Genomic DNA, 18329 nt, shown 5'->3' with positions numbered 1-18329 from the left:
CCAGATATCCAAAGAACTCATTGTTGGTACTGAGATGAGCTCCAGCAAGCTAATGATGGGTTTAAGACTCTAATAACAGGACTCTCTCATGACCCAAATGACTTTCCATGACTTTGCTGTTTAAACGTTTGAAGCTTGATGCTTGTCAACCATGTACAAAAGTAAATGTTGCTGGTAAAACAAAGAGACACCAACTAGTTATCATACAGTGACCTAGCAGAATCAATATTATTATATTAGTGATGGGAACAAAACATCTTGTTCACATCCTGAATCAGTTGAATTAGTTTGTTTTCTGGTTTATGATAAATAAATGTTTTCCCGGTTATGCTTTAACTAAACTGATGACTGAAAACTCTTGCGATGCATTTCAAAATCAGTATTTCCTTTAAGATCTGCCAAGTCTGTGGGGGAGGCTGCAAACCTGCACTAAACATGATGCAAGGTAGTCAATTTGCTTACACACAAAACTTACATAATGAGAGTCTTCCAAGAAAAGTGTTAAAGGGAACTGGAAAAATTTATGAAGAAGCTTCTGATCTGCGGTGTCTGATTGAGTGTTTCCAGCCTTTCTCTCTCCTCTCTGAGAATAGAGAGAGGTGACCAAACAGAGGAGCGCTCAAGTGGAAGTGATGGAGGGGACAGGCACTGACAAAATGTACAGAGGGGAGCAAAGTGGGGGAGGAAGGGTGGCAAAGGGTGATCAGGCCAGACAAATGCTCTCACACGCAAACCACAACAAGAGACAGGAGAAGTGAACAATGACAGCCAGAGAGCAGAGATAAGTCGGGAGACTGGACAGACGGACGCAAACTGCTAAACGTACTGGGAACTGCTTCTATTTCAACAGTTTGCAAAATGAACTTAATAAAAAGTTTGTGTACAACAGGCTGCAATTAAAGATGGAAACAAGAAACAAAAACTCACCAAAACTTTAAGGCTAAGTCACTGACTTCCCTCATTCCCGTCTGAAAAGGAAAGATTTCTTTTGTCGTGTTCCTGCATGCAGATGAGCCAAATTATTTCCGCCTTCTTCCAAAGTACGACCGGAGCAAGTTACCAGGAGAGGCAAGTGTGAGAGGGAAGACTTCTAAGTGGGTCCCTTCTCCCCCCACAGAGACCTGAGGCTGCCTAGTGGGAGCCACTGATTGGCCAGCCGATGACGTCCGGCTCTCAGACGCACAATGAGCGCAGCAGAGGGAATATTTCACTGCTGCCGATAGCTGCTAGTGCTGCCGGCAGCCCGAACAACAGAGAGAGAGAGAGAGAGAAAGGGGTGAAAAAAAAGAGAGGCCTCGCATTCCTGGCTGGCTTCAAAGACGGAGCAGAGCCGCAGCACCATTCATTCCCAAGGCCTTGAGCCTGGCGCATGGAGACTAGCCAAGGCAGGAGGGAGGACTGAGAAAGGGAGGAGGGGGATAACTGCAAGTGGGTGTATGGGTGACCTTCCAGACTCCACCCCACATAGGGAAAAAAAGTCATAAAACTAGCTATTCCTCAAAATGATCCTGATTTTTTCTGTTCCTCAAGGTTAGTTTTTCTCCTGTACAATTCATATTAGTGTCTCGAAAGTTCTAAAAACTGCTGGATTTTTACATATCCTAATAATCTAAACTAAACATTTGTAAATGCAATGTGTTCACAAAAAAGAGAGCAAGGAGAGTCAGATGACAGATATAATACAGCAATGTGGCATGAAAAACACTTCTGAACTGAAAAACTTGAAAAACTTCAATTTTTCAAGAAGTGCTACATTGTTGCTTTTTAAAACTTCTATGTCTAATAGAACCTATCAGCCAAACTCAAGAGCTGCCGTTTTTCATACTTCAAAATAAAAGTGTCGACATACAGTACAACATAGTGCCAAGCAAAAATCACTCACCTTAACATCCTCCAATATCAATTTAGATTTAGTTCACCAAATAAAGTAAGACTGACATAAATTACACAGCTCTTCCCAAGACAATTTTCAATTTGACAAGAAATATTGTGCTCATTACATCCCGAATGTATAATATTTAAAGGCACTTGTTGCACTAAAAAAACCCTTTAAATTAATAAGACGATAATGCCAATATTCCTAGCCTCCTTCTGACTTGAGATACATTTGAAACAAACACTTGCTAGTCTTTTAAATGTCATGAATTACTTACACTCAGAGCTAAACCATCCCGTAAACCACTGACTTCAAACAGGACACTGATCAGTCTGTTATGTGGTTCAAACCCACTCTCAATAACAATATGAGCTTTCTGAACTCCCGTGTGTCCGTTCAGCATTCAACAAAGACCCTTGTTGCCTTCCCTATTGTTTGCTATTGAAGCTGGTGCTCAGCTACGCAGAGGTTTTGTTACTGTCAGGACAGTGTCAACAACCAGCTGCATTCACGTCCTGCTTGTGGCTCTGGCTCGCTCCAGCACAATGCTTATTTATGAAAGCCGAATGTGTTTGGAAGACACGAGAAGAGCAGAAACTACATCACCAAGATAAGTAATGCATCATGGTGCATGGAGGAGAGAGAAACTTAAAGATAAAGATAACACATTCAGCTCATGATGCAAGACTGAATGTGACATGGTTCATGAAAATGAGATGAGATTTTAACAATATTTATAAAACACTATCAGACATACTTAATGATTGTGCTTTTTAAACACCGCTGGTGCCACAACTAGCATCCAGTGCCCCAAACAATTTCAATAAAACTGAATTTTTTTTTGTATTTATGCTTTAAGGAATAGGAATGAACAGGAAATGAATTAAGAATAATTGTTAATTAGTAATCCATGACTTTCTGTTTCCCAAGGCAATAAATATGATGCAACATACTGTAGGTCAACTATGATTTTACATTTACCACAGATACGAGGCTGGAAGGAATCAGATGCAAACATTTAACATTGTTAAGTCATCCTCTATAGTATTCTTCTCTCTCAGTGTAAGCCACACTTTTTTTGCCACCATATGCTTTTCTAAAAGGTACAAAATAAATGCTGTCACGAAAAAATAAAAGTATTAGGGAATCTTCAAACTGTATGTAGTTGAATAAATTAATACTAGCAGCAACTAGATAGGGTTTTGTGAAACAGAGTTCCTCTGTATAAAAAATACTTAAATTTTAAAATCTCCAGCTATGTTTTAATGTCATTAGCGCTACATAATGCAAAGAAATGTTTCCAGTAAAAGAGTAATTTACCTAAATGAATCCATGAAAATAGATAAAAAGACAAAGTTGGTGTAAGGAAGGAGGAACAAAATAATAGACAGAATGAAATTATTAGTTAAAGCATTAACATTATCCCCATCAAGAAGGGGATAAAGAAAAAGTCATATTTGCTGTTGGAAACGTTTACCTCTTTTTCACTGATAAATCTCATCAGTTGAGTGGATTGGAGTTTCTTTCCTTAATTGCACAACATGAAGGAAAATAGGAGCCAGGCGTAACAGAGGAAACAAACTAAAGAAACAAGTGTAAACCTGAACTCACGCTCCTCATCATGTCATCGTGACTCATAAGTTTCTGGAGATGACAACCATAGCAGGAAGAGTAACAAAGAAGAACTTTAAAGAACTTTATATGACTGTTTGCAGATAAGTGGCTGATCTCACACAAACTTTTACCTACTAAAAAACTGTTAGAACAGCCAGTTTAAATTTCAAAATGTCCAGTTATCAGACTTTACTTCTGACATCAAGTTTCCAATAAGTCCATGAAGAGATAATTCCTTTTCCTAATCCAACAGAAACAGAGGAAGCTGGTTAAGCAAAGCAGGAAGTTGTGGGACGTCGAGCGCTCTCAGAGCAAAGTCTCTGGCAGCATGGAAAGGGAAAGGCACCAACACCTGCAACAGTTTTCCCTCCAAAGTCAGTGTCAACACAAAAAAAATTTATTTAATTATGTCTGCATCATGTATGCTTCAGAGGGAAACCATGGCTGCCAGTTGCTGGGCAGTGCTCACATCAGTGTCTAAAATCTCTAGCTGACCAAGACAAGCTGTCACAGTCTAATAAGCTCTGCATTCCTGGCCTGATCTGGCCCAAATAGCAGCTGAGACCTTTACTCTACTTTATTTAGTCGCTGCAGGTTGCTGGACAAAGTGATATGTACAAAACTTTACAGAATGCATGAACTTTTAACTGTGACAATATGGCTTTTTTCTGTCTTTGTAGCTATGCAAAGTGCCATCAGCATGGTTACATAACAATCACGATACAACGGGGTAATCAAAAGTGTATCAATAGCATTTTTCTGTATCATCTTTGGTCAACCATTAACCAGGAACTACAGTACATTATCCCTTGCTGAGAAATGAGCACAAGACTCGGTGAATGACAAACTTATTACATTCATCCGGCCTCTGCGAACACAATTACTTTTGTATTAAGAACCCCCAGGGGTTTGCAACCTGATCCGACCACAGCAAGTTTAACTGGATACTGCAGAAATTCCTCAGTACTGGAATAGCTCAAGCCTGGTTGGTGTATGTATATGGAAAATATATTAGTTATATTAGAGTGAGAGCAAAGAGAAGCCAGCCCCAGAGGGAAGCCCAGGAAACAGCAAGCTTAGTAACAACTAACCCACTTCCTGTTTAGAAAACGGGCAAGTCTCCATCATTGGGAAAAAAGTTTATCCTTCTGGAGAAACCCTGTTGACTCAAAGTTTCAACTGCTTTCTTTAGTTAGCCTTAACCTATCGGCTGTCCCTGAATACTTTTGGTTGATATGCTTCCTTCATCCTTCAACATTGGGGGTGAAGATTCATTTATTTCCATTTTTGATGAGTCTAATCCTTTTTAAACATATAAATTCTTTGAGTGAATAATTATGAGCAAAAATACATCTAAATTACATTTAAAAAATTTCATTCAGACATCTGATGTTAAAACTATAATCTTTACCATTAAACCATATTTATTAAGAAATAAAAAGTGATGAGGTTAGAACATACTAAAAATATGAAAGCCATTTTTTACACTTTAAACTTTTCTGGTTAATTAATTCATTAATTTGCCTGTTCAAAGTTTAAAAGCTAATCAACTGAGACGTCTACTGAGGATTCTGCATATCAGAGAGCTGCAGCAGTTAGCTCAGGCTCCAGTAGCCATCTCTGTCCTGCTGCATAATGAACTGCCCTCACACCAGCTGACCACAGACACAAAGGAACTCACCCACAGAGGCCCCTGCGCTCCCTCTATGACAGCAGTGACTCTGTGACTCTGCAGGATCCATGCAAGGCTTTTCATACAAGAAAAGTTCCAACTCTTTTAAAAGATGATTCAAACACAGATTAATCCAACTGTAAATTTAAGTCATAAACAGATAATTCTCCATTTTTATAAAGCAGAAAAAATTACTTTTATATATCAAAAACCATGCTAGTGACAAAACAAAACTGATGTCAAAACAATTTTAATTTCCTGACTGAGTAACACTTTATTTGAAGGGGTGTGCTTAAGACTGACATTTAGGAGCCCTCATGAATGCTTATGATTATTGCCAGAAAGTGTATTTAGGTAAATAATAACACTTTAAATACAAATATTAATACAACTTTGCATTTATTATTTACGGAATTACACTTCATGACATCAGTCAAACATTTATGAAGACTCCATCATGTTCCTGACAGATGTTATGTCATGTTTATGACAGTTTCATGTCAGCCTCATCTACACCTCCCTCAAAGTGTTACCTCGGACGGTTATGAATCAGGACATAAAACTAAATCCCTGATCTGATTCTAAAATTATTTTTACTGGAGGTTTAGCAGGTTTGTGATGTATAACTTATAAAAACTAAACTCAAAACTGAACTTTTTATTACTTTTAATAAGTAATAAAAAGTAGCAAACACTCTTTAAAATTACAAACAAAAAGTTACAATGAAATAAAACTAAACTAGAATGAAAACCCCAAAACTATTAAAACCTTGGTATTCTATTCTGTACTTACTTCTGTACTTAAGATTTTCGGTGATAAATCATCATATTGTAAGATGGACATGTTATGCAGCTCTTGAAAGAGAAAGAAATACTTTAACAAATCTAGAAAAACATGGCTGTCCACCTAACGTGGCAAGCCTGACGAGGGGAGCTGTGTTAAGAAAAGCAAACAAGAGAGACAAAGTAACTCTGGAGGAGCTGCAGAGATCCACATGTTACTGGGGACATGGTCAACATTCAGAAGAAGTTACTTTATTTAGAAAAAGCAAGCAAAAAAAAGCTTTTGCTTAAATGCAAAACACTTAAACATACAGTCAGAGCTACAAGATAATGATTTAGATCAGAGAATAGACAGGAGCTGGATACACATGCTGGGCACGCTTTTCTACAAAATCCCAACTAAATACATGAGTGTATGGTTTTATTGTAACAAATTATGAACTACATCAGGGTTTATGAAAACCATTGTAGGGCACTGTATGTGAGAACACGTTGTCCAACTGAGTGGGGCCATTGTGTAACTGCTAACTGCCCAAAGCTCGACTGAGTTGGGTAAACAGCAAACACAAGTATGCGAATGGGGGGTGGGAGGTTAATCTTTGAATAATATTTGCATATTTGGTTTTTACCAGTCAAATGGAGGCCTGTGTCCTGATTATGAAAACCTGTTTGCGTTGCCTGCCTTACCTGCTCCACCTGCTTATCCAGCACATTCTTTTTCAATGTGCTTCTGCCAAGCCCCCAAACTTTCAGAGATAACACACTAGTCACCATGTTGCCATAAAGTGTTATGTGTTTGGCCTGCTGATAGATTTTGTTACTCTGTTTGCTTAGCTAGCAAAGATAGTACATTGTTTGGCTGTATATTGCTTATTGTGTCAGATTTTGAAATTGTCTAACAAGCTTATCACAGTTTTTGTCATGGACACTTGTGGAAATGAAGGTTTTGTAATGGACATACCTATTTGGGAAACAAGGTGTGTATGTAGAAGTGGTTTTAGTTTTTCATACTTTGAGTAATTTTTAGGTGTAGAATTCAAAAAGGTCAAAGCATAGTATTGTGATTATGTATACACCGATTGAGTGATGATACCATTTTCAAAAAATGTATTCAATTATTGTTGAACAATAACTGACTGGCGTTTTCTCCCAACTTTTTGCTGTTGCCATTTTGCAGACCAATGCAAGCACCGCCAGGAGAATTATGGAGTGCCTTAATTTGCATACACTGTATGTAATTTACATAAACTGCTTGATGGGAGAAAGATTTTTATTTCAGTTTACATCAATTTGAAAGACTAATTAATATATTCATAAATGTGCATGTTTTATAAATGCAAAATATAGTTCCAGTTAGTTATAGTTTTCCCCATTAATTACCATTTTTATTTATTTCACTTAACAAAAATATTTTCTCACCATCAGTTTTCATTAGTTTTAGTTAACTATAATTACTTTTTTAGTGTACACCACTGTTCTCATACAGATACCTGTGCAATGCTCTCACCACTCACCTGATGTAGGTCTACATTGATAACTGATGAAAGAACAATGAGTGGGACTCTTCCAAATGTAACAAAAATTTGCCTGCAACGCAAACCCAACTAAATGAAGTCACAGCATTAAATATCAGTGAATAATTCCCACTCAGCTCTAATGCTACCTGAGAGTGCTGTTGGTCTAACCCACCATTTCCCCAGACATATTTGAACATAGCTCAGTTTTGTTTTGTCATCAAATAGTTCTCCTCCCATAACCAGACTGGAAAAATAAGCCCATCTTGAAGTTGTTATATCATAAGGACAAAGATTTAGAGTCAATACCTCTTACATAATGACATTACATATTTAATCCCAAAGCGCGAAGAATATGCAAGGGAAGAGGTGCCAACCTAATGACGTGCCACAGGCGATTTTTGCAGATGCCTAAGCACCAATTCTGAGCGCATGACTTGCAACTGTAAGCAACCGCCCTTAATTTCCTGAAGGAAAACAATTTCACTGTAAGGCTTGAGTTAATCAGAACGCCAACATGAAACCTTACTCTTTTTATTTCTAGAGAAACAATTTTAAAATCTCGACATCAACACTCAATCCAATTCCTCTTAGAGACTCTACATTATTGAAAGTAGGTGTTTTCCCCTCTCGGAATTGTTGGATAAACTGGGGGAGTTGTTTTGTTCTTGTTTGCGGAAGAAAACAAGATGTAGAAGTGGGGTCCAATCACAGTCCTCGCATGGCCCGACCGGTCTAATATCGGGCAATTATGGTTTAAAATAAAAGTATTGTTGTGGAGTACAGATCCCAACATCTTTACTATAAACACAGCATGCATTTATTGTCTGTAAATGCAGATATATTTGGAAAGTTTCCCTTTTTTTCGCTATCTGTCAGACATTGAAGCATTCAAAACCAAGTATTTTGCAGACAGAAGCCCAAATAGGAGAAGTACCAAAAAATGAAAAGAACATAAGCTCTGAAAATCACAGTTCTCCATGATATGGTGTGATATAAGTATCAGACATTTCTGCAATATGCATTCTTACTTTAGGAAGCAGGAAGTGGAGAGCCCAGGTATACAATGAGCTTCCCTTTAGAGCTGCACCTTTAGGACAACAAGGAAATGTTTGCTCAGTGTTTCATGGGAGATTTGAATTGCAAACCAATCCACCAGGCAGACACAGAGATAGTGTAAGAGCTAACAATTAGCACTCACATTTCCCACACCCCATTGACATGGCTGACCGAGAAGTCAGCAGCAGACTGGAGTACAGGAGTGTCATATGTGTGTCTGATTTGATCAGAGATTGCTTAGCTTCTGAGATGTTCCCAGGAAGTTTGAAAAATTCCAAATGTGAGCAACAAATAAGCAAATTTTCCCTTTAGTTTTGTATTAATTCAGATCAACTTGTCAGGATTCCTACACATTGCTAAAATCAAGACTCCATACTTTTCAGACTCAAATTTCTGGAACCTTATGTTCTTTTTAAACCCATTTGTGGAAGAAGAGATACAAAAGATCCAAATGAATTTGTGGTGACAATTTCTAGTGCTCTAAGAATATGACTGAAGGATCGATAGATCATGAAAAAAAAATGTAATTGCTAGAAGTAAGCAATTACTCCCAGAGTAGATCTACAGCAAATAAAGTGCTGTCCACCTATTATTCTTCCAAATCCAATCATCTAACTTTTCTGAGCCTATTTCCTCCTTATCTCCACCGTCTCCCACTCATTCCTCTGAGGAGGATCAGTTACCTCCAGTCAGAGGAGTACCGAGTGTTTTCTTAAAGTTTCTCCAGTAAAAAAGATGTTGCAGCACATCTGCTTCTGCAGTTTCTAAAAAGTTGTGAAACGTCACAGCAATCAAAGTAAACAGTGACGACTGTCTAAGTAGAGTTTATCCTACAAGGCAGCAGCTGTTAAAGGAGTCACATATGGTCTTTTACTCGTCAAAGTGTAATATGAGATGAGAAAAATGCAGACCAATTAAAATAAAATGTGGCCTGATAAAATCTCTATGTATCTCATTTCACTACTTTTTCTAAGGCCTGAGCTTTTAGTTTTGTGTGAAAAGATTTAGAAAATCCTCCCTTAAGTGGGTATATTTTACCTTAAGGTTAGCATCAGAATCTGAAATTAATTATAGAGTACAACCCAAGGATTACCTCATACCTAAGTGTTTTCCATTTTCAATCATGTAATGCCTCTGCCAAAAAGATATGTGCTGGCTTTCACTCTACGTTTCACATCTAAATTATGAATTATTTAGCTTTAGCAAAAACAGAGCAGAGATTTTAGCTCTCAGCGGGTATGAAAGTAGACTTTAATACTCACATACTGACGATGAATTAAAAAAATAACCTTGATCCTATGGCCTACTTTCTTCAACTTTGTCACAAGTGAAGGGAATCATTAACATTCTTGGCACCACGGCAGAAATGATTTTATTACTTAGGAAAACAAAAGTCACAGCAGTTCCATATAGTGTTCTCCGAACTGGCTCAAAAACCTGGTCAAAATTTTATCCTTTATTCTGCACAAAGTTTAAAGTAAAAATAGCAAAGATTTTTTTTTTTATTCAGAATACTTGCATTCTTTCATATTTGCAGTATGGACTTTTTCCTATTCAGCCCACCTCTTTCTAGTTCATCTTATAAAACAGACATTGGAGAGAAAGAACAAATGTGTGTCTAAAGGGCCAATAATTGCTATATCCACCCACACCCTTTGTTACAAATCTGTTGGGTCTGATGAAATGACACCTAAATTACCTGGTGCTCAGTCTTAACAGTCTTGCTTTTGAAACTAATACAGCAACCTAATAGCACCGATAATCACACTCAGGAGTCAAGTGATTTCTAATCTTCATTGTGCAGCACCTCATCTGCCACTGTGGTTAATTTTGGGAGACCGGATCACAATGGAGTCATTTTACTGCTGCCAATGAAGGTTTCCCACCTCTGTGGAGAGACGAAGGCAGAGGAGGAGGAGGAGGAAAGGCAATGTTGGTGAAGAGGGGGCCTAAGATTGTAAAACAATTAATCAAAAGATTAAACATCACTAGAAAGCAAAACCTGGACTTTGCAACCTGGGAAGGAACAAAACTTTTACTTTCTGGTGTTTAAACTGACCTTTTGCTTTGTATTCTATTCAGTAGTATTTTTTATTTAGTTAATTTCTTTATAGTTACAGAAACAAACTACTATAAGACTATTCAAGGGCTGGAGCCAGAAATGTCACATGAACTTTGGTTGGAAAACAACAAAAATGCATATTATATTTAATGTGCCATTACAACATAACAAAATAAGCAACCAAACCTTATTTTGGTGACTCAAAATAAGTCAGCAAAGAAGCTGAGCGACTATAGGGTATGCTCAGCTTCTACTTGCACATTCAGACCTGCAGCTGGTACGTCCAGCCATGTCAAACGGCTGTAAATGCCTTTTTATTACCCTGATATAACTATATTAATGAGTCTGCTGCTGGTTCAGGTTTCAGTGATAACTCCTCACATACATCTTTTCATCTGTGAAACCTGAGAGGAACCTTTAACAGACCCTGCTGGCATGAAGGACCAGTGTGCAAACAATGTTGAACTCCATATACTGCTGGTCTTTTTCCATGTAGTGCGTTCAATACAAGAAAACCATGTGATTAATAGAAAAGTTATACGAATGGAAAAAAACTGTTATGGTTTCAAAACGACTGGAGAGTTGGGTATGAATAAAGGAGTATTACCCATCACTCTTATTAATGTAGCACTGACTTAAAGCTATATGCATGCTCTAAGCATGTCTGATAAGCAGCAGACTATTTGTGTTAACCTAAAAAAAATATATATATTTTTTTGTCTGTGTAATAAGGAATTAAAATTATGGTTATATCACCATCTTGAAAACAGGTGCAGCAAAAAACATTGCCTAGCTAATAAGCTGGCATATAAAAAATGCTAATATGAAAAATAATGTGTTTTGTTTGCTACCGTTGGCCAGGATTTTAAAAAAAAACTCTTCCTTCTGCAGTGGAGCTTTTTAAAATGTTTATATTAAAAATGTTTTTTGTATCTCAGATTGCTGCAGCAGCAAAAAATCAGAATCGAGAGTATTCAAATCTAAAACAGCACTCTGATAAGATACTGGCTTTTTTCTCCTTCTCATCAGTCAGCACCTTGATGTAATGTGACACTACAACAACGTGGTGTCAAAGCTCCAACCTGTCAGCCAGTCACTGCAATGTTTTTCAGGCAGTAGTGTTTTTGTTTACCCCACATGATCAAAAACTAACATTAATCTATGTCCATACCTGTTGTCACTACTTTAAATACACAATTCTAAAATAACTGTTCTTGAGTTTTGAATGTTTAAGAATTTCTGCTGAAAATGTCCATAAATATATCAACCATTACTTATAAAGCATTTTCACACAATCTTTTGTCTGCATGTTAAAACTAACAGAAATAAAAGACATAATGGAAATTGGCACGCAAAGTAATTTTGAATAAATTGTAATTAGACTAATAAAAACAGAACAAAAGTTCTAATATAAACTCAATGTCCTGAGCAGTTTTTGTATCATCCAAAAATAACCTCTGGCGGCCATTTTTCTTCTTTATGTTTCTCTTGTGCTGCATATGGTTTAAGGAGCCTATCTGTTCACTTGACAAAAGAGGGAGGGTCTCATAATAGATCACAACTACAGGCTGCAAGTGAACAAACTCAGGCTTCACGGATTCTGAAATGCAGAAAAAAGATAAAAAATAGACCGTATAGAAGAGAGAGTTCATATTTTAGTGATGTGAATGGGCAGAAGAAGGAAATGAGAGGAATCTTAAACCTACTCAGAACAGGGTGGGCAAAGTGCACAACAATAAACTCTTTGAAAATTAAAAAGGCGACAGTTTCTATTCGCCCAGCTGGTTAACCTTTTCCGTGGCATTTTAATCATTTATTCATTCTGCAGAGAAATTGCACCCTGAATATGCCAGCCGACAGTAGATTCTGGTCTCACTCAACAGAGTTAAATAAGCTGCTCTTATTCTTCTCGTCAGTGTTTGACATGGCCTTTCCAGTAGTTACTGCAGTGATGTCACCTTACATTGTAGCAATGGCACGTATGCACTCATTAACGTCTACAACAAGCATCAATCTTTTTATCCGCCTTTTCCAAGGACGTTATCGTCAAACAATCAGCTGATGAACGGCTATCAAAGCTGAAGACTAACCTCCATGCTCTCCTCTGTTTAATTATTAGGTGACAGTATCACTATGGCGTCACTAAGCTCTAAACGAGTAACTTCTGCATGACATAATCTCCCAGAATGAGCAGGTAAAACTTCTTGTATGTTTCATGCAACTAATAATGTGTTTGGAGGATTTTGACCAGCCAAGAGCTCTTTACTTTTAACGGTATCAAACAAGTACTAACTAAATCTTATTTTATCATTTCAGTATATCCTGTTTCCAGGTTCTAGCAATAACAGCATCAGAATATAATCCCACTGAAGTGGTTTACACTTAATATGATCAATGATTCATTTATTCTGAATGACTGCAGGCAGTTTGAGTCATCCACTGCTTCTGCTCCTTCCTTAGCACCTTGAAAACATGTTTATTTCCTGAAAACTTCATGCAGGTACAAAAGAAGAGGAATCCATTACAGGAAGGTATGAACAACATAAGGGTTGGAATAACAAAAACTAACGAATTGTTAGCTGATTTAAAGTTACGACACCTTCCTGCTACATCCTACTCAGCTCAGAGTAACGCAGAGGTCATAGGTGTCATTGGAATGAGCTCCTAACAAATATCAGGGAACATTTCAGCACATCTGATCCCTCATTACCAAACCAGGCCATCCCTGCAGAGGTGGGCTGAGTAAAAGGTCACATAAAGAATGTAAACATCTGAGTCTCTACCACATACTCAAACGTACAGAGTAATTTTCCACTGCATGAAAAACACACCACACAGTCCCCCTTCCTCTCAGCCTAAATCTAGCACCATGGCTACACAGAACAAATACTTTTTCTATTTTTTTGTCTTTTTCTTTCCTTAAAAAAAGAGAAAAGGTTAAAAACAAGGCTGACGAAAGAGGTCGGGTTTCACCCCACTGGCTACGTTTACAAAACTTCTGTTATTTTACTATAGCCTTTGCCTTCTATTTACTTCCACCTTTTGTTTCCGCCTCTTCCTTCTATAATCTTAAAGCAAACACAACAAAACCCATCAACTTAGACATGGATTAATCACTTCCACCAACTATAGGACATTACGAAACATGTGCATACACTTCCACAAACTGGATTTGCATTACTGGGCAATCAGTTGTTTTAACTGTGGAACAGACTTGGATCAATAGGTGCTTCTGTGGCAACCATTGGCAGGAATCCTGTTGAATATGAAGTGTCTTGTATAAATAAATAAATACCCCAGAAATCTGAAAAGAAACATGAATCCAGCTCAATAAGCTGTCTTCAGAAGTAATTTAATTAGTTAATAAAGCTAAAATCTGCTTAATTTAATCACAGAATAAGCTGATTTTAGCCTCAAAAAAGCCTTAAAGGTGTTAGAGAACATTAGTGAGCATACTGCATCATGAAGACCAAGTTATAATTAGTTGTGTACTCCACAAATTTTACTTTTTTTGAACAGTTGCAAGTATATGTTATGTTTCAAAGGAAGTCATAAATAGTTCTGTTTGCAGCTGGCTGTGTAAGAGGTACAGCAAACATGTAAAAAGAGGTGGACTGTCCGCATTAAAACCAAAATTAAACCTTTTGACCCACATGCAAGATGTTATGTGTGCCAAATAAGAAAACCCTGTTGCGAGCTGCCAAAGATGAAATAGCTTAGAATATTTCAGGTAAAGTTCAGACAAAAATCCAACTGAGAATCTTCTGCAATACCAAAATGTTCTTCAACAAGTGCGACTCAGTTTGAGCCATTTTGCAAGGAAGATCTTGTGAAACAATCAGCCTCTAGATGTGCAAGACTTGCAGTTCTAACTCCAACAAAGCATTGTCTGAAGGAGGTTGAATACAAACGCACTGCACACTTTTCAGTTTTCCCTTCCACTTCTTAATTATGCATTGCTTTATATTGGTCTATCACATTAAATCCAAATAAATTATATAGAAATCTACTGTTCTATCTCCACAACATGCTACAAAAGTTCAAGATGTATGTATACTTTTGCAAGACACTGTGCATACATGCATTACACATCCAAGATGCAATAAACCCACATCCAAGGGTCTTTGTGCAGGCCAGGTATCACAGCATGTAAGGGTACACAGCCAGCGGTCTGAGCATCACATCCGAGCAGCAGCACACAGAGCTCAGTGTGCTCCTCCTTCACACACCATCTGACCAACGCACCGTCAGCATGAGTGCATCAATTTCTGCCGCTGCACAAAACCCTAGTGTCTGGTTTCCTCTCAGCAACCCTGGCCAAAGCACTGCTGCCCTTTGTTCCCACTTTAAATAAAACATAGCCCACTCATTTGGTAAAAAAGGATCCCCTTGTGCATAATTCAAGAGACAGGTATCAGTTTAAGGGAAGGTTTTTTTTCTTTCTTGTAAAGTAGCCTCCTCTGCTACACAGACTGTACAGCAATTATAAATATATCAGTATTTACAGCTGTCCCCGGGGTTTTACGCCAGCCATCGCATCAGACTGGTGTATATTCTGAGTTATCTACAGTACACGTTGTTTAAAAACAGTGAATCACAAAAGGTGGAGATGTTTTTGCCTGCCTCTTATCTGTTTTCTAATCAGTTAATCAACGCAGCCCAACTAGTCATCACAGCAGGTTTCGAGAGAAAAGGCAACAAAAGCTGACACTGTAAAGCAGGAGTAATAACAGTCTTTGACAAATACATATTGATTTGTTTTGCTGCATTGGATAAAGCAACTGAGAGCAACTTCAAGGACACGCGATTTTCCAAAAGTACAACTTTAATAACTAAAACTGACAAATGTTTTAAAGTAAATAATATTTATTCACATGGATATCCCGTTAATAAGTGAATTATTAAACAAAAAGCCAACTGTTGACAACCGAAACTGAGACGTAAGGGCGATACCGATATGCACCTGATGCTGCCGAGTCATTTCACCTACCTGACAACATTCGCGCTCACTTTGGGCTGTTGTAACTTTTCTTGTTTTCGTCGATTTTGCCGCCTGTCCTAGAGATAGAAACAGCGAAAATATAAGCGCATGACCTCACAGGAACACGTCCTTTCACTGCGCCATGAGTGGTGCGGCTGGTAAGGAGCTTTCCTTTTCCTCTACTGGCAGTGAGCTTACCTTATTCCCTTCCCTGGGGAGAGAATAGGCTGAAAGGTAACGGAGAAACGATCAGACCAATCAGATGCCGTGGTGGGCGGGTCTTTGGAAAGCAGGAAAGGGCATTGGCCAGTTGATAATTCATGGAAGACCACTGAAAAAAATGTCTCCTGTTGTAATGAGGGCAGGACAGGATCATCGTTAAGGATCAACAAGACCAACAAAATTAATTTCTTTAACGAGTCAAACTAACAATATACCGATGGGAAAGAAAACTCTTAATGCATGCATTGTCTAACATTAAAAGACATGATTAAGTATCTAGTGACAAAAAACATCAAATTATCTTTAAATGGATAACCATACATATTTCAGAAACTATTGTTTCTGGTTTAGTATATATTGCACTGCATTGGTTAAAAGTAGCACTGCTTTCTTTTTATCATTGATTATCTGACAAAAATTGTAGTAAAGTTAGTCTTGAATCTTTAAACAAATGACTGATAGGGTGAACAAAACAACTATAAGTCAACAAAAAAGATTACCAAATTTATGCAACAAAAGAAAATGTTTCAAATAGACGGTATTATATATTTTCCAGGTACATAAAGTGCCGTTTTATAGCACAATCAAGTAACTATGTTACCTTCAGTTGTCATAAGAATGCCATATATATCAAAAGAAAGAAAAAAAAACCCAGATATCTCTTTTCAGTACTCATGCAATAGGAAATGCTGAAAACCAAATCATTGGTTTCAAGGTTAGTGGTAAAAGATGTTACCACTCTTTTATAGAAACATAAAGGAGTGCTATGGTTGTTCAGAAAGGTGAGATGAGTATGACTAAAGCATAAAAATGTAACCAATGGTCTATGGCTCTTAAAAGAAAATCTGCATAAATAAATAAAATAAAATCCAAACAGAAGAACAAAACTGAGAAAAAAGTAAAAGTTATAAACAATTAGAGTTCATATTAAGAGTTAAAGTTTTGAGGTCAGCACACTGTGAACTGAGATAAGCTAATCATTCATAAGAAGCTCTGCAATGCAAAACTATATAAACTACTTTAAATAGTTTTGTGGTTACATGCACAGGAAGATTAAGTGAGCACAAATTTTTATTTGGAAATAGACTAAACAAGAAAGGCTGAAATATTTGGATTGTTTTCAAAATTAGGAACTGAACAATTTGTACATTTGCAAAAGAACAGTCTATTAAATATTTAACATGGACTTTTAAACCACATTAAATATGACTATGATAAAATAGCTAAAAATTCTTTAGTCATTTGCTCTCATTTCTATGGAAGCTTGTTTCTGCCACTATGTTAAAAATTTTTTTTTAATTATTTCATTATAATGAGATTATTTTATTTTAGTTTTACAGTGGCGGAAACGAGCTTCCATAGGAAACGGGCTTCCATACATTTCAAGTCTAAAACCTACTTAATAAACCTGACAAGGTCTTAAAGGGCCAGAAAGAGAATTTGATTCAGACATTTTCAACTCCTGCTGTACACCAAAGTTCAACTAATATCTACGTTTGAATGTTGTGCGTTATTTACTTCCCATTAGGAATTTTATAGTGTAAAACAAGGCACAAAGTTATCAAACTATATAATGCATTAACTGACTGTACAACTGCATGTTTTATGTTAAATATTTATTTGTTGAGAAAAGGTCCCAACAGGAATTTATAGAGCACATAAGTCAGTACTGGGTAAGCAGAAAATGAAAGTTAGTCCACAGTCACACAATAATCATTTCCAGAAAATGTATCAGTACACATTGTGTGTATGTATTACTGATGCATACAGAGGTCACACAGACCTCTGTGACAGTCCTGGAGCCCTTGGAGGACTCCTGCAGGTGTGGTGGTTGCAAGCAGCCACTTCATTCATTTGTGCCTTGGACCGTTTCAATCCAAGCTGTGATTATTGCAATGCAATGCTGCTCAACTCCCCTCCCATTAATAATCCTGCTAATTAAAGCAAGAATGAAATCATAATAAAGTGGATTCATTCCTACTTTGAATCCATTCATTCAAAGTGGGTGTTTTATGCCAGCTGATGAAATGGCTGGGAAAAAGACGGATTTTTGCTCCTGAAACCTGTCTTTCCACAGCAGCAGTCCAAGCAGTGAACATCAGACATTTAGAAAAGTTTTGAATGTTTGATGGACAGTGGAGATGTATTTTTAGTAATGTGAAGTGTTTAACATCTTCAAAAAGCTTCATATTATTCTCAGTCTAAAGATCTTTCTTCAAATTGACCACTGAGTCTCCCACAAACCTTTTAGCAAACTTGATATACATTTTCTTCAACAGTAGCGTTCTTACTGCCACTCTTCTATTGTGTGTTTGAATGTAATTTATTGTCCAAGGCCACTACCATTTGTAGAGTTATTTGATTTTCAGTTTTCAGATATCCCACAGACTGAACCCTTTAATTTCAGTCAGCAACAAAACCTTTAAGAGCAAAACTCTTACAAAACTCAACATGTAAAAACAATAGCAAGTTATGTCCCTTAAAATTATTTTTTGGCAACACTCCTAGTAAATACATTTTACTTAAAGTGGCAAAAACTATTATCAT

General features: G+C 37.2%; 1 protein-coding gene across 4 annotated transcripts in view; it reads right to left on the bottom strand.

The window, feature by feature from the left end:
- Positions 1-15758, bottom strand: part of shroom1 (shroom family member 1) — a 29942-nt gene extending 14184 nt beyond the window's left edge. For 3 of the 4 annotated variants that reach the window (XM_028031686.1, XM_028031688.1, XM_028031689.1), the window contains exon 1: positions 15570-15758. The gene's annotated coding sequence lies outside the window, so the exon portion shown is untranslated. Of the gene's footprint in view, positions 1-927; positions 1382-15569 lie in introns of those variants that run through there. The other variant, XM_028031687.1, reaches the window with a different exon arrangement.
- Positions 15759-18329: the final 2571 nt, after the last annotated feature.

The sequence above is a fragment of the Xiphophorus couchianus genome, chromosome 11 (genome assembly GCF_001444195.1).
Source record: "Xiphophorus couchianus chromosome 11, X_couchianus-1.0, whole genome shotgun sequence".
Taxonomy (NCBI): Eukaryota; Metazoa; Chordata; class Actinopteri; order Cyprinodontiformes; family Poeciliidae; genus Xiphophorus; species Xiphophorus couchianus.
This window is presented reverse-complemented; position numbering and strand designations above follow the sequence as displayed.